We start from the raw sequence: 6,524 nt of genomic DNA, 5'->3' as shown, positions 1-6,524 counted from the left end.
TTGAGAAAAGGAGGGTTGATGGAAAGAGGATATTTACCTTTTCTCACCAGACACAAACTTGACTGGCCTCAGGGGCCAGATGATGGTGGGGCAGAAATGGTGCTGAAATCTGGGAAGACGTTGAGGAAAGGCCTGAAAGACAGCCCTGTTGATGTTTGGTGAGAGGTATTAGGATGGGAGGTTTCCTGTTTCTGCCCAGACATAAACCCATTTGACTACAGAGGGCAGACAATCAGGAATAGCACAAGAAACCTGACTGAGGCTGAGAAAAGACCTTTCTGGGAATCCTTTGATTTTTCTCTTTGATTTCCTCCCTGACCTATTGGTTGTTCTTTATTTCAAGGTTTTTAAATCATTTCTCCTTTGTCTCCTTGTAACTCACTTCTATTTTTAGTGTAATATCATCTATGAAGTTTGCAAGGACAATTTCTATCCTCTTGATTTTATTTTTAAAATTTTATTTTCTTGATTTTATTTTTTAAATTTTATTGACAAAACTGTGATCAGCATAATTCTTTATAGTTGAATTTGAGATATACAATAAGTCAGGGCTCTTCCCACTACCAGTGTCAACCTCCCTTACCAATGAACCAGAATACACCCTAAACCATTACACTCTATCCCATGGACTTCCAGTATAACAGGTTCCTTTAAGTTAAGATTTTTAAAGTTTATGTCTCGATTCTATTATTGTTGATTTTGGCTTGGATATTTAGTTCTGTTCTTATTTATTTCTCCCATAAATGCATTTGAGACCACTTAGGCCCTGAATGCCAGCGTTTCTTTGATCCTTTCTCCTTAGTTTTGTAGAAAAAAATGCAGTAATATGTGGTAAAAATAATATGTGGTAAAATAAAGTAGTCCGTGTCACGAGATACTATGAAAAAGGCAGAGCCCCAATTTAAAAGATAAGATATTAAAAATAATTCAATTAAAAGAAGGCATGTTTGTGGCTGGGATTTTGTTTCTTTGTTGTTTGTTATATGAGTAGGCACAGCAAAATATGAAGAAAATAGTAAGAAAACCTTTGGCCTAAAAATAAGGAGACCTTACCCATCAAGCATTCAGGCATAAGACCAACTATAGGCTCCAGGTATACTAAGTTGTCTAACCCCAAAGTCTTTCTCTGTGATCCCAGTAAAAGTTCTTCACAATCACAGTTGTCAAAGTCAGGTTTCTATAGTTACATATCTGTTTTTTTTTTTTAATACAGATTATATGTCGAAGTCAGGATGACACAAATTATCTTTTGGTTTTATCTCACCATTAGGTGGCAATGTATCCTCTTGATTTTATGGAGATTTGTTTTATGGTCAAGCATATGGTCTATCTTGGAGAATGCCAAATGTGCATTGGAGACTTGTATATATATATACATACACACATATGTATACATATATATATACATACACACATATGTATACATGACTAATGCACACAAATATGTATATGTATACACAAATTCTCTCTTCTATTTCTTCCTCCAAAGATAATTTATCTTTGTTAAATTATATCCTGGTTACCTATCAAGGGATTATAAGGTGGTGTTAAAAAACTCCTACAATTATTATGTTGCTATTAATGTCTTTCTTCAAGGTTTAGAGGAGTGGGTATAAGTATTTTGCTGGCCTGTCATTGGGTACATGTATGTTTAGAGTGTTATTTCTTCTTAAGGTACACATCCATTGATTATTAACAAATGCCCATCTGTCTTTTGTAATTGTTAAGCCTAATATCAATGTCATCTGATATTAATATGACCACCCCAATTATTTTCAGGAAATTATTAGCATGATTATTCTCCTACCATTGACTTTAAGTCTGTTTTTGCTCCGACTATTCAGTTGTGTTTCTTACAGGAAGCAAAATATTGGATTTAAGTTTTTGATCCATTTTGCCACACCATGCCTCTTTTTTTTGTCTCTCATTCACAATACAGACCAGGCAAAGGGCCTGGGTTGAGGTGTATATGGGGTGCATTTACTGTACCTTCTCTTTCTATAAAGTCAGTGTAAAGAACACAGCCTGTAGTAAGCATTGGGAGGCCTTATCTTTTCTTTTTCTTTGTTTGTTGATTTATATATATATGTATATATATATGTATATATATACATATACATACATACATACATATATATATATATATATATATATATATATATATATAAACCCTTCACCAGTGCAACATTCCCATCACCAATATCTCAAGTGTCCTTCCTCCCAATTCACACTGGCCTGTACTCTAGACAGGCTTTCTACTTCCTTCATTCAGTCACATTTTGTTATGATAATTCTCAGTGTAATTATTTATGTGACTGCACTAAACAATCCCTGTGGTAAGCTTCCTATCAGGAGCTGAACCCTCCAGTCTTCCTCTATTTTGTCTCTAGGAGTCATTACACAAATGTTTTCCATATTTCTCAAAACCCATAGATGAGTGATACCATTCTGTGTTTATCTCTACCCCTCTGTCTTATTTCACTCAGCATAATAGATTCCATATACAACCATGTATAGGAAAATTTCATGACTTCATCTCTCCTGACAGCTGCATAATATTCCATTATATATATATAATACCTGTATTTATGATATATATATATATATATGTCATAGTTTCTTTAGCCATTCATCTATTGAAAGGCATCTAGGCTGTTTTCAGAGTCTGGCTATTGTAAATAACGCTGCAATAAATACAGGTATGAGAAAGGGATTTTTGTATGTATTTTTGTGTTCCTAGGATATATCCCTAGGAGTGGTATAGCTGGATCGTATGGGAGCTCAACTTCCAGCTTTTGGAGAAATCTCCATATTGCTTTCCACAAAAGTTGGACCAGGAGGCATTCCCACCAGCAGTGAATAAGAGTTCCTTTCTCTCCACATCCCCGCCAGCACTGCTTGTTCTCATTCTTTGTGATGTATGCCAATATCTGAGGCATAAGATGGTATGTCATAGTTGTTTTGATTTGCATCTCCCTGATGAATAGTGATGTGGAGCATTTTTTCATGTGCCTTTTAGCCATGTGTATTTCTTTTTTGTCAAAGTGTCTGTTCATTCCATCTCACCATATTTTGATGGGGTTAGATAATTTTTTTCTGGTAAAGTTGTGTCACTGCCTTGTATATTTTGGATATAACCCCTTATCTGATGGGTATTGGGTGAATAGTTTCTCCCACTCAGTGGGTGGCTCTTGTATTCTGGGCACTATTTTCTTTGAAGTGCAGAAGCTTATCAGCTTAATATAGTCCCATTTATTTATTTCTGCTTTCACTTGCTTGGACAGTACTGTATTCTTTAAAGATAGCTTTAGTCCCAATATCATGGAAAATTTGACCTACATGTTGTTCTACATACTTTATGGTTTCAGGTCTGATATTTAGGTCTTTAATTCATTTGGATATTACCTTTTCACATGATGTTAACTGGAAGTCTAAGTTCACTTTTTTACAAGTGGCTAGCCAGTTGTGCCAACACCATTTATTGAAGAGGTCTTCCCTGTTCCATTTAGGATTTCTTGCACCCTTATCAAAAATTAGGTGACGGGATATCTGGGGAACATTCTCCTAGTAATCAAGCCTGTTCCACTGATCTGAAGGTCTTTCTTGATTCCAATACCATGCTGTTTGATAACTATTGCTTTGTAATACAGTTTAAAATTGGGGAAAGTAATACCTCCCATATTCTTTTTCCCAATAACTGCTTTGGCTATTCAAGGGTGTTTATTTTTCCAAATGATTTTCAGAAGTGTTTAATCCACTTCTTTGAAAAATGTCATGGGTATCTTTAGAGGGATCATATTAAATCTGTACAAAGCTTTGGGGAGTATTGTCTTTTTAATGATACTAATCCTGCCAATCCAAGAGCAGGGTATAGATTTCCATTTCTGTGTGTCTTTTCTTATTTCTTGTAGCAGAGTTTTCTAGTTCTTTGTATAGGTCCTTCACATCTTTAGTCAAGTAGACTCCAAGGTATTTGAGCTTGTGTGACACTAATGTGAATGGGGTTGTTTTCTTAATGTCCATTTCTTCCCTATCATTATTGGCATATAAAAAGACCATTGATTTCTGTGTGTTTATTTTATAGCCTGCTACATTGCTATATGCATCTATTGTTTTTAAAAGCTTTTTGATAGTCTTTAGGGTTTTCTAAGTATAATATCATGTCATCTGCAAACAGTAAAAGCTTGACTTCTTCCTTTACAATCTGGATTCCCTTGATATCTTTTTTTGAATAATCTCTATAGCAAGTACTTCCAGTCCTATGTTGAAACTCTAAACTCTAGTACAAGACAAGGTTGCCCCCTCTCACCACTCCTATTCAATACCATGCCTCTTAATTGGAACATTTAGTCCATTGACATGAGAAAGGTGATTGTCATGAAATTAAGTGCCATAGTTTTTAATAGTTTACTGTGTTTGTTGGGGGCTGCCTTTTTTAAAATTAGACCCTTCAGTTCTTTTACATTTTATTTTTTAAATGTTTATTGTGATAAAAGTCAATTACAAATTTCTCAGTAATATTAAAGGTGCATAATGACAATGAATCAGGGGTATTACCACCACAGTATTGTTCTCCCTCCATCCCTATTCCCAGCATACATCCCACATCTTCCTCCTTTACCTTCCGTAATGCTAGTGGAACTGTTCCCCACATGTACAGCTTGTTGTAGGTTGGGTATTGATTCTGTTGTTGTTGACTTTGGCTTTGGTATTCAAGTTTGATTATTTTTTATTTCCACCAAATGAACATATGGCAGTATGGTCTTGGTATCATCGAGGGAGGGGGGAAGGTAAATAAAAAAGAGAAAAATTAAGAGGAGTCTGTAGTGTTATATATATCCATTTAGAAGAAGGAAGGGGGGCCCGGAGAGATAGCACAGCAGTGTTTGCCTTGCAAGCAGCCGATCCAGGACCAAAGGTGGTTGGTTCGAATCCTGGTGTCCCATATGGTCCCCCGTGCCTGCCAGGTGCTATTTCTGAGCAGACAGCCAGGAATAACCCCTGAGCACTGCTGGGTGTGGCCCCAACACCAAAAAAAAAAAAAAAAAAAACAAAAGAAGATGAAGAAGGAAGGGAAAAAAGAAGAAAAAGGTAAGAAAACAGAGCAAAACAAAACAAAAAACGAAAAACAACAAAGGAATAACAACAAAAATACAAAAAAAAAGAATAAAAAAATAAAAAACCAAAACCACCACTATGGGGAAAAATGCAAAAACAGACCAGCAACTTTTTTAATTTTAATCAAAGTGGATTACAAATCTTTCACAGTAATATTTTAGTTACATAGTGTTATTGAATCAGGGGCATTTCATCACCAATTTTGTCCTCCCTCCACCTATATTCCCAGCATGTATCCCATATCCCCCTCTTTGACCTCTCAGCCCTCTAGTTTAAGTGGTCTTCTTTGTGTCTAGTATGTTGTAAATTGTGTATCTATTCTCTTCAGCATTTATGGGATTTGGTGTTTAAGTATGATCATTTTTTTATTTCTACTTAATGTTCATATGACTTTTTGGTCTTGGTACCCTCCATTATTCCCCCTCCATTTGTGAAGCGGAACAAGATGGTTCAAGTTGTGTGGTTCAGTTTGAAGGAAAGAAAAAAATAAATAAATAAATAAATAAATAAATAAATAAATAAATAAATAAATAAATAAAATAAAATGAAGCAAAAATAAAACAAGCAAAAAATGGGAGGAGTTCTTCTAGAGGCTATATCTATCAATTTAAGAGAAGAAAGGGAAAGGAAAAAAAACATAACATCAATACAAAAAACATAAAAGATAAAAAAACTCGTAAAACACCACAGCATTATAGATAATGCCACACAATAAAAAAAGTCCTGAAATAAAAACAAAACAAGGCACAGAAAACAACAAAACTAAAAAAAATTAATTTGTGCTTCTCTCTTTTTTTGCATAGGCACAGTAAATATTGGGGATATTAGAAAGGGAATTCCTAATTTCCACTCTAACACCATTTTTACTGTGCTCCTTTGACTCTAATCCTTAAGAAAAACAACCCACTTACACTTTTGAGGTTAACTTAAACTAATATGCATGTGCATGGAAATGTAAAAAAGTACTTTTCCTTCAATGTTTAAGGAGTTACTTAAGTTTTATGGCTTTAGATTGCTTTTGTGCAGCTAAGAAATATTAGGTATTACAATCTGGGGACTTGAGGGACAAAGTAATTGTTACATGGGTTCTGTCTTATTTTTCTTAATGTTCTTTGGCTGAAAGTTCAAAGTTAAGATATCAGCAATGGGACTACTGAGAATTCTGTTTATGGGTGATTGTCCTTCCACTGTAACTTTACCTTGTCCTCTTTCTTGGCATCTTTGTTCTCATAATTAAAAATAAAAAATTTAAAAAAAATAAAGGGAATTCCTTTGGCCTAAGAGATAAAGGGTTTCTCTGCCTTTAAAGTATATACTGTCATGGGAATAACTAAAGGATCCATACAAGCTCTTTGACTCTCTATTAAGTCCTTTCCTGGTGTCTGGAACCTTTTCACTCTATCATG

General features: G+C 34.8%; 1 non-coding gene across 1 annotated transcript; it reads right to left on the bottom strand.

Moving 5' to 3' along the window:
* Positions 1–1,915: 1,915 nt before the first annotated feature.
* On the bottom strand, positions 1,916–2,047 carry LOC126032693 (small nucleolar RNA SNORA51). Its single transcript, XR_007503916.1, has one exon. It is a non-coding gene; the product is annotated as a small nucleolar RNA SNORA51 (small nucleolar RNA).
* Between the last annotated feature and the right edge of the window lie 4,477 nt (positions 2,048–6,524).

This window comes from Suncus etruscus, chromosome 16 (assembly GCF_024139225.1).
Source record: "Suncus etruscus isolate mSunEtr1 chromosome 16, mSunEtr1.pri.cur, whole genome shotgun sequence".
Taxonomy (NCBI): Eukaryota; Metazoa; Chordata; class Mammalia; order Eulipotyphla; family Soricidae; genus Suncus; species Suncus etruscus.
The sequence above is the reverse complement of the archived record's forward strand: the minus strand, read 5'-3'. Positions and strand labels throughout refer to the sequence as shown.